The sequence below is a fragment of the Scyliorhinus torazame genome, chromosome 4, assembly GCF_047496885.1.
Source record: "Scyliorhinus torazame isolate Kashiwa2021f chromosome 4, sScyTor2.1, whole genome shotgun sequence".
Lineage (NCBI taxonomy): Eukaryota > Metazoa > Chordata > Chondrichthyes > Carcharhiniformes > Scyliorhinidae > Scyliorhinus > Scyliorhinus torazame.
In genome coordinates, this window is record NC_092710.1 from 249,550,992 (window position 1) to 249,572,011 (window position 21,020).

Genomic DNA, 21,020 nt, shown 5'->3' on the forward strand with positions numbered 1-21,020 from the left:
GGTTTTCAGTATCAAGAATATCATTTAAATAATCTTGCTAGGAGTTTGTAAGCCATTCACCTACAGTTTATGGTAATGAGGATGATGGTAATTATACATAATGAAAAGGCATGATGGTTACATCCTCGTCAAATATCTAGTAATTTATTAATTTCAGCAATTTGGAAATACCTTTTGAACTTGATGACAGAGTGCAATTTTATTCACATGAAATGGTAACATAAAATTAGGCCCTTTCAACCAACTTCTGTTCATTGTTGGAGGGCAACAGCAAGGAGATAATTCAAAGTACACTTCCTGTTCCTGATACTTTATTCCTGTTGTAGTGTATTGTGATGATTAGTTGTAATTTACAGGAAACTGCATTAGACAATAGGACGATATTTAACCATGTGTCAGTGTGCTGCATGTCCAGAATAATCCTGATTGGATGACAATGTGAGGAGAAAGAAAAAACGATCATGCCCGATCTTCCGGGATGAAAGGTAAGTTAATTCAAACTTTATCAAGATTAATCAAAATAATTAGAATGATAGAACTGATATTTATAATTCATTTAATGTGTGCGCATTGTCGTAAAATAACACAAAGAGTACAAGTCACTGTGCGGACCAATTTAGAGTCAAAATCAAAGGCACTGGAGAATGCATGGAAAGAATACAGTAAAGCAATTGTTTTTGTAATCCATATTAGCCAGTTTTGGTCAGTGCTCTTCACTGATGGGTCAGCTGTTGCAATAGGATTGATAGAATGTTTCTTAATACTCAATATTTAAAACATTTGCATAAACGGAACAGGACAATGGACATTTTAGCCTGCAACATGACTGGCCTTGAAGCAAATTCCTAATAAGAAAATTGGAACAAATATTTTGTGGATTTATTCTGATAGATTATAGCATAACTTTCCAATTATACCAATCAGCTTATTTTTCTTGCATTGAATTAAAGGTGAAAATACCACTAAACACTTCATTACATTTTTAAGGAGTTTTTAATGGTAATGTTAAACGTTCAATCTGAAAACACCTCAACCTTTCTTCAACAAAGTCAAAATCTGTTAAAAATTTTCTGTTTTAAGTTTTAATTACAATCTCCCGGATAACTTCAAGAATGCATTGTTTCTTCAAATTCCTATTGTATTACAAGGTACGCTTTCCTCTTCGTCCATGGAGTTGTGCATATGTATGCATGCATATATATACTTGCACAGAAAAGAAAGGAGAAATGGGCGTACCTTGTCATGTTTGTATCGGAACATAATGACATTAACACACTTACTTTAGTATTTAAGTTATACTATATATTTGTTTGAAGAAATAGATATGCCATTCATGGTATACAGTACTGGGGAACATAATGATATAAAATCCCATCAAAATTCATAATCCACAATGGAAACTTAAAAATAATAACTCTGAAACTTAAGCAGAGAATTACAAACTGAACAGGGCACACAAACAAAATTGGAAGTACTGACAATTCCATTGTAAATCCAGCTTTCTTAGGAGCGGAAAATCTTGTTTTTACTTTGTTATTGTCTTTCATTTTAACCGTATATATCGATGACATACAATAGTTATACATTTGATGAGTGTTTGAGAGCCTTCTTGCTCTACTGAGTTTTTCTTGCTAACAGTAGATAGAAGAGTAAAGTTAAAATTCTAGCTTTGTTAATATTATTTGTTTGTTCATAGTTCCTTAGTACTTCTCTTGGTCCAAAATACGTTACACTGAGATAGTTTCCAATTTTTCCTGTGATAAAGATGCAGGACTCATTTTGTATCTAAACTTCAAATGACAGAGAATTTTTAAATTCTTCTTGAACAACAATAAAAACAAAGAAGGAAATGTTTTAACATCTCGAACGTCATATTGATGTGTTTTTAAGAAGAAAGATGCATTCGCAAGAAGTACGGACTTAAATAAATAACAAATACATAGGTAATGTAAGAACACAAAGGTCTGATTTAAACATACATATCATCATTCAAGATTTGCTAATTTGAATCATTATCTTCTGATAACATACTTAGTTAAGTAATCTAAAATGATTCCTTGATTGATCCAAGTTCCATAACAATAAGAAAATATTAAAAATGGCAATTTATTTTAAACGGATGTTGACTTTGTTTCGATTCCATTAACTTAAGTATTCAGTTTTTGCATAAATGTTATAGTATATATTTTATTGTGCTTATAGTACAAACTTTACATTAATGTTTGAGGATTCAATCAATGTTCTCTGTTATTTAACTATACTATTAAAATTGTTCACTTAAATGATTAGATTTCACAGTTAAAAATTATTAACATTTATTGTTAATAAAATAACATTAGCTTCAGTTGTAGTAGGAAATCATTTTAATTCTTGATAATTAAACATTAAAAAGTGCTTCATATTTGAGGTACGGAAATGTTCATCCTAGTGTAAAACATAAGAAAACTGTATTATATAAATTAGATAATCATACATAATCAGATTTAATCATAATTTCTAATCATTTTGTTTCTGTAATCTTTTCAAAGTATCCAGATTATTGACATTATAATACACTGCAGTAACATTTCCTTGTCTTTACTGTCTTGTGCCTTTTTGACTCTTAAAAAGAGAAATGGTGAGAAAAATGAAACAAAAACGTGAGGAAAATCAAGTTTGCAGTAATTTGCAAATAGAAGTGGATTTAAAATATGGAGCAAGAGCTGTGGAAATATATTGTCAATTCCAATTTGTAGGATTAACCAGCATTCATCACATTATTAAAATCAGTACTGGAATATTTGAAATGAGTTCCACACATGGCAAGGTGGAAAATATATGTTTCAAGGTCAATATATTTCTAATTTATTCTGACATAATGGTAATTTATAAAATTATGGACAAACTTAGAAAAATTAATATTGATACATTCAAGTTACCTTCACTCCTCTGTCATGTGTTGCACATAAGCAGGATGTGGACTATTATATACCATAGTCATTGTTGCCTGACAATCGGATTGACTTTATACTCTGGAATTGTATTGTTTTGTTGTGTATTTCACAAAACCAATCATTTCTAACGCATCAGCAAGAACAGACCATTAATGACAAATCATGAATCGGCTTAAATTATTTAACCTGCTATTTTGTTGAATTGCAATCTTTACAGAACCATAATTAATAAATTAGTATTGACACCACACAATTTTGAGTTTTTCACTGCAGTTTAGGAAGGCATTGGATGTGTGATCCATTAAACTACATTAAATATTTCCTTAAATAATGCAGTTGAAAATTACTAATTTCCACGACGCTGAATAGACAAAATTTAATTCTTGATTTCTTTATAAATAGATTCATGAAAATTGTACTGCAACCTAACCGGGTGCTAACAGGCTTGACTTTTTGCGTATTACATGAATTTGACTTGGGTTCAGAGAGTGGTGTGAGATTTTTCGGATGAAATTTAGAGGACAAATATTCTTAGATATTTTGCTAAATTTCAAGACTGTTAATGACTGTGTTAAGTTCAATCATACATGTTGAAGTTGGCAATATGCTTCACAATCAAATATGTATAATATACCCAACTGTTACATACTTTGTGCACCCAACATCATTATGACCTGGGTAATATAATAAATAGATTTTCTCTAAATTATATCTCAAGCTGCAAAAATCATTTTATTTATTCAATTGCTAATGCTTAAATCTTTAAAAGCATTCTGTAACTGGATTTGCTTGTATAAGTTTAATTAAACTTAAAAAAAAAGCTTTGTTGGAATACAGTACAGTTTTAGGTGCTGGGATGTGTGCTGTGCACAGACTTGCATGGAGATGTATATTTTGATAGAATTTAGTTGGGGGGGGGGGTTATAATGACTTTTGGTGATTGTGTAACATGATGATGTTGATTCCATCGTCATATGCGACTGTCTTGATTTTCATTTTCTTTGAAGTCAATGGAAATGAAGCTGATAAGAGATGTAGAAAGGCGAAGGAATCAACACCATCCATGTTACACAATTACACAGTCATAATTTACCCTAATTCTAATCTGAGCACTATTATTTAATAGTTTATTACAATTTTTTTACTAAATATTGTTTGAAGGAATCAAAGATAAAGATTGCATCAGTGGCTTAAAATGAAGGACGGCATGATTGACTTATCAAATTATAATGGATTCAGAATTAAGCCATGTATCACATACAATGTCTGATGCTGAGAACGCATAACACACATTCCCAAAGGAATAAAATGACATGTCTTTGTTGAGAAGTGTATTGAATGTACAGATGAACTATAATTATGTCGTAAATTAAATAAATTATGATATATAACATATTTATAAGTCGATCAGCTAGTTACTTAAGGAAATATTTGTCCTACTTTATTTCTGTTCCTGAGAGAGACATTTGCACAGAGCTTAATACTTGGAGATTATTAAAGCAATGTTATTTGGTCTTCATTATGATGTTACCTCAACTTTTTTAAGTATTACAACTTGATGTCAAAAATATCTGTACAGTTGAATAGTTGCAAAAGTAATTATAAACAATTAAATCATAGATGTACTCAAAGCTGTTATGATGGATCTATTCCATAGTTATAATCTATGTTTCTGTTGTCAGATCTACTTAAATATATAGGTTGAGGTTTATTGATACAGGTGATTATTTATGTAAATAATATAAATATCTCAATTGTAATATTGGGATTCTACAATAAAGCCATTGGATTTATTGCAAGGAACTGTTGTTTAAAATCCTTCAGGAACTAGTAGCAGAAATGTAATTTGATATTAAAAAATTATTGTAATTTTAACCAAAAAACTACTCAACAGCAAATATTACACAAAACTGCAAGTGAAGATGACATGATGCCCGAGGTCATTGTTGGATCATTCAAAGATACAACACCGTTCAATTAGTTTCTCAGCCACAGTGATCACTGTCATGGATAAAGTGAGATCTCTGATCCAAAAGTACTTTGTTAACAATATTTCCATGAAGTACAGGTTTAATGAAGCTTGAAAATAATACAAATGTAAATTAGAATAAAATATATAAATGCTGAATTTAAAAAATGTTTATTTATATTTATCTGTAAATTAATTTGTCACACTAATACTCTCCTGTGACGTTGCTCAGAATACAGCTGTTACAAGGGGGAGATTGAGGGGTCTAGAAGGTGGACAATGGAAATGTCTAACAAAATAGTTTGGTTTGTACAATATTTCCCATGGACTACAAACTGTTTTTGCTTGGTTCCTATCAATTAAATAAATGACTGGGAGTTTCTTTACAGGTAAATAAATAACTAAATATTAGTTCCATTCTAATCACCAATCCTCTGATAATGAAGCATCTCACGCCAGCCTATAGCAGGGTGTGGAAAACACATAGGTTCAGACTCCTGGTTCAAACCTTGTGGATGGTGGTTAGGTTTTGAGGTGTCAGTCAGTAATCTACTCAGCAAAGAGTATCCAGCCGTTGTCTACTTCTTGTAGCCATGATGGTGATATGCTTTATCCAGCCTATCTTCTGGTCATGGTGTTGATAGCTGTTAATGGTCAAAGGAAAATGACTAACCACCCTTTTGTTGGACATAGTCATTACCTGATAGTTCTGTGGCATAAATGTTGCTAATCATTTGTCAACTCGCATCTGCATATGATACATGATGTGGAGATGCCGGTGTTGGACTGCGGTGGGCACAGTAACAAGTCTTACAACAGGTTTGTTTTGAATCACTAGCTTTCGGTGAGCAACTCCTTCATCAAGTGAATGAAGAGCTAGGTTCCACAAACACATATATAGACAAATTCAATGATGCATGATGATACTTTGAATGTGAGTCTTTGCAGGTAATTAAGTCTTTACAGGTCTAGATGGTGTGTCTGGAGAGAGGGATAATCACAGGTTAAAGAGGTGTGAATTGTCTCAAACCAGGATAGTTGGTAGGATTTCACAAGTCCAGGCCAGATGATGGGGGGTGAATATAATGAGACATGAATCCAAGGTCCCAGTTGAGGCCGCACTCATGCACGCGGAACATGGCTATAAGTTTCTGCTCAGCGATTCTGCTCTGTTGTGCATCCTGAAGCTCACCTTGGAGAACGCTTACCCAAAGATAAGAGGCTGAATGCCCTTGACTGCTGAAGTGTTCCCCGACTGGAAGGGAACATTCCTGCCTCGCGATTGTCATGCGATGTTCATTCATGCGTTGTCGCAGCGTCTGCATGGTCTCACCAATGTACCACACCTCAGGACATCCTTTCCTCCAGCGTACGTGGGTGGTGTTCTCATGTGTAATGGTGGTACACATGTCGATGATCTGGCACGTCTTGCAGAGTTTGCCATGGCAGGGTTGTGTGGTGTCGTGGTCACTGTTCTCCTGAAGGCTGGGTAGTTTGCTGCAAACAATGGTCTGTTTGAGGTTGCGTGGTTGTTTGAAGGCAAGTAGTGGGGGTGTGGGGATGGCCTTGGCAAAATGTTTGTCTTCATTGATGGTGTGTTGAAGGCTGCGAAGATGATGTCGCAGTTTCTCCGCTCCGGGGAAATACCGGACGACGAAGAGTACTCCGTCGGTTCTGGCCCTTGTTTGCCTTCTGAGGAGGTTGGTGCATTTTTTTGCTGTGGCGCATTGGAACTGTCAATCGATGAGTCGAGTGCATATCCCGTTCTTACAAGGGCATCTTTAAGCGTCTGCAGATGTTTGTTACACACCTCCTCATCTGAGCAGATCCATGCATACAAAGGACTTGTCCATATGGGATGGCTTCTTTAATGTGTTTCGGGTGGAAGCTGGAGAAATGGAGTACCGTGAGGTTATCTGTGGGCTTGCGTTAAAGCAAAGGGCTGAGGTGACTATCCTTGTTGGAAATGAGTGTGTCCAAGAATGCAACCGATTCTAGAGAGTAGTCCATGGTGAGTCTGATGGTGGGATGGAACTTATTGATGTCATCGTGGAGTTGTTTCAGTGATTCTTCACCATGGGTCCAAAGGAGAAAAAATGTCATCGATGTATCTGGTGTATAAAATCGGTTGAAGGTCCTGTGCGGTGAGCAGATCTTTTTCAAACTTGTGCATGAAGATGTTGGCATATTGAGGTGCGAATTTGGTCCCCGTGGCTGTACCGTGTGTCTGGGTGAAGAACTTGTTGTCGAAGGTGAAGACGTTGTGATCCAGAATGAAGCAGATGTGTTATAGAATTGCGTCTGGAGATTGGCAACTGTCGGTGTTGAGTACTGAGGCTGTTGCAGCAATGCCGTCGTCATGCGGGATCCTGGTGTAGAGTGCCGAGACGTCCATTGTGATGAGGAATGTACCTGGTTCAACTGGTCCATGGGTGCTGAGTTTCTGTAAGAAGTCTGTCGTATCGCGACAGAAGCTGGGGTTCCTTGTACGACTGGTTTCAAGATGCCTTCGATGTAGCCAGAGAGGTTCTCACACAGGGTCCCATTGCCTGATCCGATAGGACGGCCTGATGTGTTAGCCTTGTGTATTTTCTGGAGGCAGTAGAAACCTTCAATGCGGGGAGTACGTGGGATGAGAGCACATAGGGTGCTCTGAAGGTCTGGATCCAAGGTCTTGATCAGTCTGGTGAGTTGGCGGGTGTGTTCCTCGGTCGGATCTGCGGGTAACTGTCTGTAGTGTTCCTGGTTGTTGAGTTGTCGGTACACTTCTTTGCAGTAGTCCGTTCTGTTCAGTATGATGGTTGCCCCTCCTTTGCCTGCTGGTTTGATGATGATGTTAAGGTTGGTCTTGAGAGCGCGGATGGCATTGCGTTGTGCTTAGGTGACGTTCGGGGCTGTCTTGTGAATTTGACTGATGAATCTGGCATTGACACGACTCCAGACAGCTTGAGCATACATGTCGAGTCTAGGGTAGTGGCCTTCCGAGGGGTCCAATTCGACTCTTTCTTTCTTCAGTTGCTGCACCACAGATCTCTCGGTCCCCCCATTTTCAGACCTCCCTACCCCCCATTTTGGGCCCCCCCCTTTCAGGACTCACACCCTTTACCCTCCCCCCAAACTTCAGAATCCTCCATCCCCCCTTTTATGGTCATGGTCCCCCTCAGACCCCGACCTGTGTCAGTGCCACCCTGACAACTAGGAAACCTGGCATTGCCACCCTGGCACTGCCTCTGACAGTGCTACATAGGCATCTCGGAAGTGCCAGCTTGGCAGTTCTAAGGTGCCTGGAGGAAGAGTCAGGGTACTACCCTGCCCTGTCCCTGTGCAATGGTCTGGGAAGCCCACTAAGGGCCATTACACCTGGCCCACGTTTATATGGACCAGTGCTAAACGCCGCCCAGACGAGGCATCGCTGGAGAGGTCGTTAGTTCCCAGGAGCCCAGAGAATTTGGTGCATGTATATTTAAATTAGCCGAATGACTTATTTAAATATGCTGATCTGGATCTCGGCCAGCACGGGCAAGATCCAGATTGTGACACCTTCCAAGGTTCGGTTGAATCTCGTGAGATCTGTCGAACATTACAAATCTCACGCGAGGCATTTCACGAGATTCAATGGCCTCGACATGACACCAGATTGGGTGTGACAAGGCCACTTAATCGTGCCCATTTTAATCATCGGGAAAGAGCCCCAGTTTTGACCATATGACAGCAGAATGATAATAGATGAGTCAGCCGAAGGTGAGTAGACCAAGGTTGTTTCCCTGAGGAATTCCTGTGAACATGCTCAGGAACTATGATGACTGGTCTCTGACAACTACAACCATCTTCTTTTGCAGAAGGTATGGCATCAATGCCTCTTTGGCACCAAATAGCTTCAGTTTTGCTAGGGTTCTTTCGGGGTATACTTAGAGTGGAATTTTTCAGTCCCGTCGGAGATTCTTACCCAAAGTCAACGACCTTTAGGTGCTCTCCAGATTTACCAGTTCTATCTGCAGTGGTTCACATTGGACAGGAAAATCTCAGCCTTATTCAAATATTATCTTGATGTTGAGGATAACTATGCCTCTTTTTCCTCTAGCAGTCACCTCCTGCATCAATGTTTGGATCAAGCCTGCAATGAGTTCGGGGGCTATCTGATTCTGGTGAAATCCAAACTGAGTGCTAGTTATGAGATTAGTGGTGTATATCAATGGCAGTATTAATCGCACCTTTCCTCATTTTACTGCTGGCCAGTAAAAGGCATGTTGGCCAGTAATTGGCTGTGTTAGGTGTTCTGTTTTGTGCATAGGACATATCCTTGCTGTTTTTTACATGGTCAAGTAGGTACAACAACAACTGTCAGGAACATATTCTAAGCGCATTATTGACAAATATGTTTGACACTGAACCATAGGAGTAATATTAAGACAAATGGTGAACGAGGTAGGTTTTAAGGAGATTCTTAATGGAGGAAAGATAGAGAGAAATGGGGAAATGGAAAGGTCGAGGGAGACAAGTTCATAACTTCGGACCATGGCAGCTGAAAACGCTGATGAAGCGATTAAAATCTGGAATGCACAAGATGCACGAATTGGAGGAATGCAGAGAATTTGAAGACCTGAAAGGCTGAAGGATGTTACAGTGATGGGGGAGAATGAGGTATTGGAGGGATTTGAAAACAAGGCTAAGGATTATAAAATTGAAACGTTGTCAGACCAGGAGCCCACATAGGTCAATGAACACACAGCTGGTGGATGAATAGGGTTTGGTGCAAATTAAGATACAACAGAGTTTTGACTTAGAACAGGTTTATTTGCGACACTGCTTAGCTCCTCCCATAGTCTACCTTTGGTGCTTAGAATGCAGGTAGACCTGGATAGTTTCTTCCCTGGATTTTAACTTACTTTGTGTTCGTTCCTGGGATGTAAACATCAGTGACAAGGCAGTGTTTATTGCCTATCCCTAATTGTCCTTGAGTAGATGGTGAGTTGACTTTTTAAACCATTGTAGTTCATGGGGCATAGATACAGCCTCCGTGCTGTGTCACAGCCAGACTGGCATGACAATATTGTGGCAATATTGTGACTCTTTAGAAAACTATGTTTGGAACTTTCCACTCCCGTTCACATCAGGCAGGTTCAGCGACAGGAGCGGAAAATATTAAGAGATAGCCAAAGTCACGTTTCACGGCCACGTCAAACTAGGAAGCAATTGTGCCCTCCCCCTCTCAGTGGCAGGCTGCGTTTCCCGAAGTTGAATGTCAGGAATCTCATTGTAATAAATTAGCTGTCATTATCAGGCCTGAACACTGGAATCATTCCCGCACGTCAAAAATCCATCCACGGTGGCATGGTGGCAGACGGCATGAAACACGACTGGTCGCAGAAGGCAGTGCACCTGGCCAGCAGTACTCCCAGGGGAACTCCAAGGTGAGTGCAGTGTTCAAGGGGAAGAGGTTTGTGCCAGGATAGTGCTCGAGTAGTGCCCAGGCAGTGGCAGGGTATTTCCAGCTTGATGCCAGGGCAACTGCCCAGTGTGGTAGTCACCACTGTTGTATTGTATATACCGCATACGAGGGGTATTACGGTAAGGCCCCTGTACTACAGGTACGGGGGTAGATCCCTGCCTGCTGGCTCCACCCAGTAGGCGGGGTATAAATGTGTGGGCTCTCCGAGCTACAGCCATTTCGGCAGCAGCTGCGGCAGGCTACACATCTCTGTGTAATAAAGCCTCGATTACACTCTACTCTCATCTCGTCGTAATTGATAGTGCATCCCTCAGGCAGTGCCAGAGTAGTGCCAGCTCAATGCCGGGATAGTGGCAGGGTAGTATTTGAATGTGTGCACCTGGGTGAACTGATTTGGTTGCTGTACGCTGGGTGGACTTTACAAATGGCTCCCCGGATCATTGCGTGTCTGAGTTGACAGCGGGGCGGGAGAACCAGTGGCCGCCCTGCCGGAGATATGTTGCGGAATCCCTGATTTCAAGTTTTGTTTGCTAAGTGCCGCACTATATGGTGGAAGTAGCCGCCATTGCCATCAGCGGCTTCAACACTGCTTTTTCCATGCGACATTAGCCTTTACTGATATTGGACAAAGTGCCGGCCCATGTTTTTAAGAGGTAAGCTTTAAAAGACTGAAATTCAAGAAGGTTTCCAAGGACAATCTGGCTTTTCTTGTGGATTAATTGATCCCATCTCCAAGGCGAACAAAGAGGGCACACTTTCTGATATTGACTTCAATGTGTCAGGCCAGGAGACAAATAAATCCTCGACATCTTCATTGTAAAAATGTTTACAAGGTTTCAGGTGAGTAAAACTACGGGTGGGAGAAGAACTGAAGGGGGGGGGGCGGCACGGTAGCACAGTGGTTAGCACAGTTGCTTCACAGCTCCAGGGTCCCTGGTTCGATTCCCGGCTTGGGTCACTGTGTGCGGAGTTTGTACTTTCTCCCCGTGTCTGCGTGGGTTTTCTTCGAGTGCTCCGGTTTCCTCCCACAGTCTAAAGATGTGCAGGTTAGGTGCATTGGCCATGCTAAACTGCCCTTGGTATCCAAAAAGGTTGGGTTGGGTTGGGTTGGATGGGGTTACTGGGTTACGGGGATAGGGTGGAGGTGTGGGCTTGGGTAGGGTGCTCTTTCCAAGGGCCTGTGCAGACTCGATGGGCTGATTGGCCTCCTGCGTTGTAAATTCTGTGATTCATGAACAAAGACTGTTTAATTGAAGCTCCACCACACCTTATTAATGACTCGACATTTCAGGTGAGGTCACATGATACAGTGGCTATCATTTCTCCCTGCGATCAAATAGTAACAAAAGTAAAAACTGACCGAATGGCCTCCTTCTGCACTGTAAATTCTATGATAATCTATGAAACATCTTCAGAAACCAGAAAAGATAGATAAGGGGTTAAGAAGGCATATGGGATACTTGCCTTTATTAGTCGAGGCATGGAATATAAGAGCAGGGAGGGTATGTTGATACAAAGCACTGATTCGGCACACAATTGTGCAGATCTGGTGGCCACGCTATAGGGACAAAGTGATTGCACTGGAGAGGGTGCAGAGCGATTCACCAGGATGTTGCCTTGGCTGTAGTGTTTCAGCTATCAAGAGAGACAGGATTTGCTGGGGTTGTTTTCCTTGGATCAGAGAAGGCTGGGGGGCACCTGACTGAAATGTGCAAAATTATGAGCGTCATAGTTAGGGTGAATAGTGAGGAACTTTCCCCCAGAGGGGTCGATAACCAGGGGACATAGATTTAAGGTAAGGATCAGTAGATTTAAAGGGGATGTGAGAAAAAACTTTTTCACCCAGAGGGTGGTTGGAATCTGGAACTCACCACCTGAAAGGGTGGGAGAGGCCAGAACCCTCACAACATTTAAGTACTTAGTTGAGCACTTGAAATGCCACAGCATACAAGGCTGCAGCCCAAGTGCTGGAAAGTAGGATTAGAATAGATGGGTGCTTGATGGTGAGTGCAGACATGATGGACCAAAGGACCTCTTTCCACGCTGTAAAAATTGAAGTTCAATGCAAAAAGAAAGAAAAATAGAGTTCACTCTTTATAAGTCCTGTGTTAGTATCTGGCGGTTCCGGCAGATTCTTTTCACAGTGGTCCTGAAATTCTAGGCATTGCAGCCCATGTCAATGGCCATTTTTGAAGACGGTCTTTTAAAAAAAAACTTAATCTTTCTTTCCCAGAAGTTAATGACTTCTGTACCAGAGGTTCCTTTCAACGGTCATTCTCTATCTCTGTGTTGGATATCAAACTGGGACAGAGACAGTTGAAATTTGGGAGAGACAGGGAGAGGGAGCTTAATACTGTTTCATTGGCGGTTTTCTTCCAGGCTACCACTGGTAGCTTGCATGTTGTGATACAAGAGATTTCAAAAATGGTGATTCTAGTTGTCATGATATTTAGATCAGCATATCATGGTGCAATCACACACACACTGATGGACATGCAGTAGGACCAACCAACACACACACAACATCGCAGCCAATCACCAGTGAGAGCACACGCACTATATAAACAGGGGACACTACAGTTCCCACTCATTCCAGCAGCAGCCAGCTCAGAGCACCGAGCTCAGAGCCTGCCACTCAGACATTCACCATGTGCTGAGTGCCTCACCCAGATAGTGATAGGACAGGGTCCACAGATTAGCTGGTAATGCACGTACCCAAGTTAGCAGTGTGCTGTTACAGTTGAGTAGTTAATAAAATTGAGTTACACCATCTCCAGCCGTGTTGGATCGTTTGTACACCAGAACACCCAACACGACACTAGTCACATGACCATTCTCCCCATAACGCTTTCAGGAGGTATTTGTGTACCTATGGTGATCGTTTCATGGCCGAGGTGGTTAGATTCTGTAATGTTCCAGCCATTAATTTCTTAATGATTCATTATCTCATCTCATGTAGCTATTGTCCACTTATATTCTTTGTTGTCACAAGTCGGCTTACATTAACACTCTAATGAAGTTATTGTGAAAAGCTCCTAGTTGCCACATTCCGGCGCCTGTTCGGGTATACAGAGGTCGAATTCAGAATGTCCAAATTACCTAATAGCACGTCCTTCAGGACTTGTGGGAGGAAACTGGAGCACCTGGAGGTAACCCACGCAGGCACGTGGAGAACGTGCAGACTCCGCACAGACAGTGACCCAAGCCGGGAATCGAACCTGGGACCCTGGCGCTGTGAAGCCATAGTGCTAACCACTATGCTACCGTGCTGCCCACAAGCTACCTTGAGAGGTAGCTTTATAGACCTGCGAATGGTGAGAAACAGTGCAGCTTCAGTTCATCCTTTGAAGTAGTTTGTAAGATCAACAGGTGTGAAATTCCATAGAAGAATGTCTGGTCACGTCTTAATTATGTTCCACATTAGAACCTTCCAGAAAACTGGACAATTTGTAATACCAGACATCAGGCGACTCGTGCTAGCCATCTTCAGTCAGTGTCTTTGCTTGCTTTTTAAAAGTCTTTTCTAGACAGTTCAATTTGATCAGCTGATAAAATTAAAGACTCACAAATCACATCATCCTGATAGTAATTACTGAACACAGATGCTTTTTACACCTCTGCACCTTCTGACTGTGTGGAGTTTGCACTTTCTCCCGATGTCTGCCTGGGTTTCCTCCGGGTGCTCCCGTTTCCTGCCACAATCCAAAGATGTGCAGAGTAGGTGGACTGGCTATACTAAATTGTCCCTTAGTGTCCAAAAAAGTTAGGTGGGGTTAGGGGCAGCACGGTTGCACAGTGGTTAACACTGCTGCCTCACAGCTCCAGGGTCCCGGTTTCAATTCCAGCCTTGGGTGACTGTGTGAAGTTTGCACTTTCTCCCCGTGTCTGCATAGGTTTCCTCCGGGTGCTCTGGTTTCTTCCCACAGTCCAGAGATGTGCAGGTTAGGTGGATTGGCCAATCTAAATTGTCCCTTAGTGTCCAACAGGTTAGGTGGGGTTACTGGGTTATGGAGATAGGGTGGAAGTGTGGGCTTAAGTGGGGTGCTCTTTCCAAGGGCCGGTGCAGACTTGATGTGCCGAATGGCCTCCTTCTACACTGTAAATTTTATGATCTATGATCTAACGCAATGTACTACCTAGAATCCTTTAGAAGGATAGGCCTTACAAAGCAGGGCCTCATTTTCACATATGCAAATGAATATAGCAGGAAGTGGATTGTGGAAATGTTCAAAAGGTGCAAATGAAAATAAAGAAAGCAGCATTTCAATGGTGGAAGCCAGAGTTTATTGACTAAAAAGATCCTGTGTTGTATATGCAAATCTAAAGCATGGAAAATAATGAAGGAGTTCATCCCCAGTATTAGGAGTAGATAATCTTTTTAAAAATTTAGAGTACCCAATTCATTTTTTCCAATTAAGGAGCAATTTAGTGTGGCCAATCCACCTAGCCTGCACATCTTTGGGTTGTGGGGCGAAACCCACGCAAACATGGGAGAATGTGCAAACTCCACACAGACAGTGACCCAGGGCTGGGATTGAACCTGGGACCTCGGCGCCGTGAAGCAGCAGTGCTAACCCACTGCGCCACCGTTCTGCCCCAGGAGGAGATAATTATGAGTATAATGCATACAATGCAAACCATGTTTAACTCCCACTACAGACCTTGAGCAAAAAATCAAAGCTGACACTCTGGTACAGTACTGTGGGAGTGCCATCTTTTGGATAAGGCGTAAAACCGAGGTCCCATCTACCTGCTCTGGTGGATATAAAAGAATAGCAGGAGCATTATCCCTGGCCTCCCATCCAATATTTATCCCTCAATCTAGATCTCAAAATGTTGCCGTTTGTGGAAGACTGCTCAGCGCAAATTAGATGTTACATTTCCTATTACACCAATGGCTGCATTTCAAAAATGTCTTCACTGCTGTGAAATGCTTTGAGATGTCTGGTGGTTGTGAAAAGCACCATATCAGCACCATTAAATGAGGGGAGAGGAGCATGCACCTCAATTACAAGTCTGCACTCCTAGTGAGAGGGCTACAAAAACTGGAAGTCACAAAATTAGTTTTAAAAGTTCAGACTCGGGGTGCTCTTCAACGTTGAGATAGTATAACAGCTGCAGAAAGGCAGTTCGAGGAGTATCAGCCTACTGAGGTAGTATGGGTTGAAGTCAGAAATAGGAAAGGAGCAGTCACCTTGTTAGGAGTTTTCTATAGGCCCCCCAATAGTAGCAGAGATGTGGAGGAACAGATTGGGAAACAGATTTTGGAAAGGTGCAGAAGTCATAGGGTAGTAGTCATGGGCGACTTTAACTTCCCAAATATTGAGTCGAAACTCTTTAGATCAAATAGTTTGGATGGGGTGGTGTTTGTGCAGTGTGTCCAGGAAGCTTTTCTAACGCAGTATGTAGATTGTCCGACCAGAGGAGGGGCAATATTGGATTTAGTACTGGGTAATGAGCCAGGGCAAGTGATAGATTTGTTAGTGGGGGAGCATTTTGGAGATAGTGACCACAATTCTGTGACTTTCACTTTAGTAATGGAGAGGGATAGGTACGTGCAACAGGGCAAGGTACACAATTGGGGGAAGGGTAAATACGATGTTGTCAGACAAGAATTGAAGTGCATAAGTTGGGAACATAGGCTGGCAGGGAAGGACACAAGTGAAATGTGGAACTTGTTCAAGGAACAGGTGCTACGTGTCCTTGATATGTATGTCCCTGTCAGGCAGGGAAGAGATGGTCGAGTGAGGGAACCGTGGTTGACAAGAGAGGTTGAATGTCTTGTTAAGAGGAAAAAGGTGACTTATGTAAGGCTGAGGAAACAAGGTTCAGACAGGGCATTGGAGGGATACAAGATAGCCAGGAGGGAACTGAAGAAAGGGATTAGGAGAGCTGAGAGAGGGCATGAACAATCTTTGGCGGGTAGGATCAAGGAAAACCCCAAGGCCTTTTACACATATGTGAGAAATATGAGAATGACTAGAGCGAGGGTAGGTCCGATCAAGGACAGTAGCGGGAGATTGTGTATTGAGTCTGAAGAGATAGGAGAGGTCTTGAACGAGTACTTTTCTTCTGTATTTACAAATGAGAGGGGCGATATTGTTGGACAGGACAGTGTGAAACAGATTGGTAAGCTCGAGGAAATACTTGTTAGGAAGGAAGATGTGTTGGGCATTTTGAAAAACTTGAGGATAGACAAGTCCCCCGGGCCTGACGGGATATATCCAAGGATTCTATCGGAAGCAAGAGATGAAATTGCAGAGCCGTTGGCAATGATCTTTTCGTCCTCACTGTCAACAGGGGTGGTACCAGGGGATTGGAGAGTGGCGAATGTCGTGCCCCTGTTCAAAAAAGGGACTAGGGATAACCCTGGGAATTACAGGCCAGTTAGTCTTACTTCGGTGGTAGGCAAAGTCATGGAAAGGGTACTGAAGGATAGGATTTCTGAGCATCTGGAAAGACACTGCTTGATTAGGGATAGTCAGCACGGATTTGTGAGGGGTAGGTCTTGCCTTACAAATCTTATTGAATTCTTTGAGGAGGTGACCAAGCATGTGGATGAAGGTAAAGCAGTGGATGTAGTGTACATGGATTTTAGTAAGGCATTTGATAAAGTTCCCCATGGTAGGCTTATGCAGAAAGTAAGGAGGCATGGGATAGTGGGAAATTTGGCCAGTTGGATAACGAACTGGCTAACCGATAGAAGTCAGAGAGTGGTGGTGGATGGCAAATATTCAGCCTGGATCCCAGTTACCAGTGGCCTACCGCAGGGATCAGTTCTGGGTCCTCTGCTGTTTGTGATTTTCATTCATGACTTGGATGAGGGAGTTGAAGGGTGGGTCAGTAAATTTGCAGACGATACAAAGATTGGTGGAGTTGTGGATAGTAAGGAGGGCTGTTGTCGGCTGCAAAGAGACATAGATAGGATGCAGAGCTGGGCTGAGAAGTGGCAGATGGAGTTTAACCCTGAAAAGTGTGAGGTTGTCCATTTTGGAAGGACAAATATGAATGCGGAATACAGGGTTAACGGTAGAGTTCTTGGCAATGTGGAGGAGCAGAGAGATCTTGGAGTCTATGTTCATACATCTTTGAAAGTTGCCACTCAAGTGGATAGAGCTGTGAAGAAGGCCTATGGTGTGCTCGCGTTCATTAACAGAGGGATTGAATTTAAGAGCCGTGAGGTGATGATGCAGCTGTACAAAACTTTGGTAAGGCCACATTTGGAGTACTGTGTACAGTTCTGGTCGCCTCATTTTAGGAAGGATGTGGAAGCTTTGGAAAAGGTGCAAAGAAGATTTACCAGGATGTTGCCTGGAATGGAGAGTAGGTCTTACGAGGAAAGGTTGAGGGTGCTAGGCCTTTTCTCATTAGAATGGAGAAGGATGAGGGGCGACTTGATAGAGGTTTATAAGATGAGCAGGGGAATAGATAGAGTAGACAGTCAGAGACTTTTTCCCCGGGTGGAACAAACCATTACAAGGGGACATAAATTTAAGGTGAAAGGTGGAAGATATAGGAGGGATATCAGAGGTAGGTTCTTTACCCAGAGAGTAGTGGGGGCATGGAATGCACTGCCTGTGGAAGTAGTTGAGTCGGAAACATTAGGGACCTTCAAGCAGCTATTGGATAGGTACATGGATTACGGTTAAATGATATAGTGTAGATTTATTTGTTCTCAAGGGCAGCACGGTAGCATTGTGGATAGCACAATTGCTTCACAGCTCCAGGGTCCCAGGTTCGATTCCGGCTTGGGTCACTGTCTGTGCGGAGTCTGCACGTCCTCCCCGTGTCTGCGTGGGTTTCCTCCGGGTGCTCCGGTTTCCTCCCACAATCCAAAGATGTGCGGGTTAGGTGAATTGGCCAATGATAAATTGCCCTTAATGTCCAAATTGCCCTTGGTGTTGGGTGGAGGTGTTGAGTTTGGGTGGGGTGCTCTTTCCGGGGGCCGGTGCAGACTCGGGGGGCCGAATGGCCTCCTTCTGCACTGTAAATTCAATGATAATCTATGATTAATCTAGGACAAAGGTTCGGCACAACATCGTGGGCCGAAGGGCCTGTTCTGTGCTGTATTTTCTATGTTCTATGTTCACAGCAATGGCTGTGTAATTTTCCATTTCACAAAAGGGTGGACCACCTGCCCTTCAGACCATTGTGACACTTGAGACATTTTGAAGCATTTTCATAGGTTGAACGCATCAAAGCTGTTATCCTTTATCGATTTGAAGAGGGCAGAAATTAATCAGCTCCTTCTTGGGCCCAGCTGAGAATTATAGCTTAAGATAGTGGCATGGGTTGTGGAGGGGTGGGGGGTGGAAGAGGTGCATGGGCATGCGTGGTGTTGTTGGGTGCACACAAGGATCAACAGCAGAAAGGAGTATTTTTGAGGAACTGGGCTATACCTTCCTCATACCACAGATATAAAAGTAAACAACATTTCTACAGGTTGTGTTTAGGACTGCTGCTTAGGCCAGTCAATACCTATGCACAGTACACGGCGCACTCACTGCTATTTGTACCTCATAATTACAATGGATGCCCTATGTACAAGGCACCAATTTACATGATAAAAGAGGTCTTCCACCTGAACCAGGTGGCAATCTGGCCACCCTTGTAAAACTCCAGCCAAGACGGCAACAACAGAAGTGTTAGCATAAATGGGTCAGGTAAGTGAGCTGATGTTATTTTCATGCGACCACCAGCATGTTCACACAGCAGTAGCAGTTAAAATTGGCCCCTGGGTGTCTGTTCCTTTAAGCTGTTGCAAGCTTTTAAATCCTAAAGCAAGACAAGATTTTATGATCTCATTTCACAGTGCCCCCTGCCCTCTACCATGAACAATTTTCAAATGAAAGGGCTGTTTTCGCCACACCTGGGTTTGCCCATCATATTCAAATTAGGTGTGTTGAGTGTGTATGATTCACACTGTTCCCAAAGTCCATTTAGTTAATGCCCAGTTGGAAAAACCTGCCCCCATTCCTGTAACCTGATCTGGGGATTTCCAACGGTGGCTATGGACAATTTAAATTCTCCTTCTTGATATAGGATACTCCCAAATATAAATTACCCTAATTTTGCTTCATTAGCTCCACCAATGAAAGTGTCTGTAAACAATACAACCCCAAAACTAATGGACAAATTTCAACAAAATCGAGGTCACCTATAGGCTATGGCCCAATGGAGAACTGATACGTTTTTGATAAAAATGGGATCAAACCCAGATCCTGGAATTTTTTAAAGGACCCATTAACATTGGAAGATACGCTAAATTTATCTTTTATTTTTAGAAAGTTGTTCATTGTTTTATTTAGAATGTTGTTGACTGTTTTGCAATATTGTGGATCATCACAGTTGCCGTGGGGGAATTTGCCACAGCTCCAAAATATTGAGCAGAGTTTTCATGGCAGTTTATTGGATGTGGATAGGCCTGAAGCCTCTTCAGTGAGATGGAAACTCTTAATAAAAATATTTCTCATTTCAGCTTTGTAGTTACACAGTATCAACCAGGCAGGGAAAAGCCTCGAGGAAGAGCTGCGTAACTGTAATAAATTTGAATTAACACAGTGTGGCGGAGGTAGCGGTCTATTGAGTGCCCTCCTCGCTTGTTACATAATGTTCCTGGTAATTGTACAAAATATAATCTGTATTCGGAAAACAAAAGATCAGCCAATTTACAGCAATTTGATTGAAGGTCAAACTACATAGATGGGTAAGCTAATCTTTGACAGCTCTCTGAGCCTTTTTTTACCATCCCGCCAACGTTACATTTTAACCAAACAAAATTCAGATCAGAACAGCATTCCTGGATGACACATGCATCTACCTTTAAATTAGTTAACTGGATTTTATCAGGTCAGTAATTTTTTGTGATTTATTCCAAGAGACAAAATACCAGGGTTTCCCACTGCTGTGCTTTCTCCAAGCTTCACTTCACCAGAGCCAAACCTCAAAGTATAATTAACTGTGTGATTTATTATTTAAACACATTGGTAACATAAATCTAAGATCAGTCTGATTAAGTAATCTGAAATAACACTGAGCTTTCAATTACTTCAAACACAGCTCTGAAACGAGGAAGATATATTCCCAAATTTAAGAAAATACGCAAAGCTCAACTTGTGCTTGTGTCACATTCAATCATTATACCAATGGAACATCATGATTGCTATTAGTAACTGAACCTGCAAACTAACACGAATGGGGCCACATCCTTGCAGACATAATTGAACATGACACCAGTACTAATTTAACTGTTATCAAACCTTGGATAGGTCGTGGAATGCCCCTATTTATTTGCTTGTACATTTTGTAGGCGCAAGATTTTAATTGCATTGTTTGAAGTATTCATTTCATATGCATAACACCTCCTGGAGTAAAGAGGATGAAGTTATCCATCCTTTTTTAAGATCAGTTAACAAAAGATGTCTTTGTACAAGCTGTTAGATATGTAAATAGCAGTGTTTGTGTTGCCCAAAATTTACCTTGGATTGTTGAAACAACCAATGTGTTGATTGAGGCCTAAAGCAACAATTACACATAACTTGGAATCAACTCAATGGCTAATTGGTCGCCCTGGAAAAACATGGATAACCCTATCGCGGCCATTTCCAGGAGCTCTGATGGGATGAAATATCAATCAGGTAGTTGCTTGCATGCTATTGGGTACCATTAA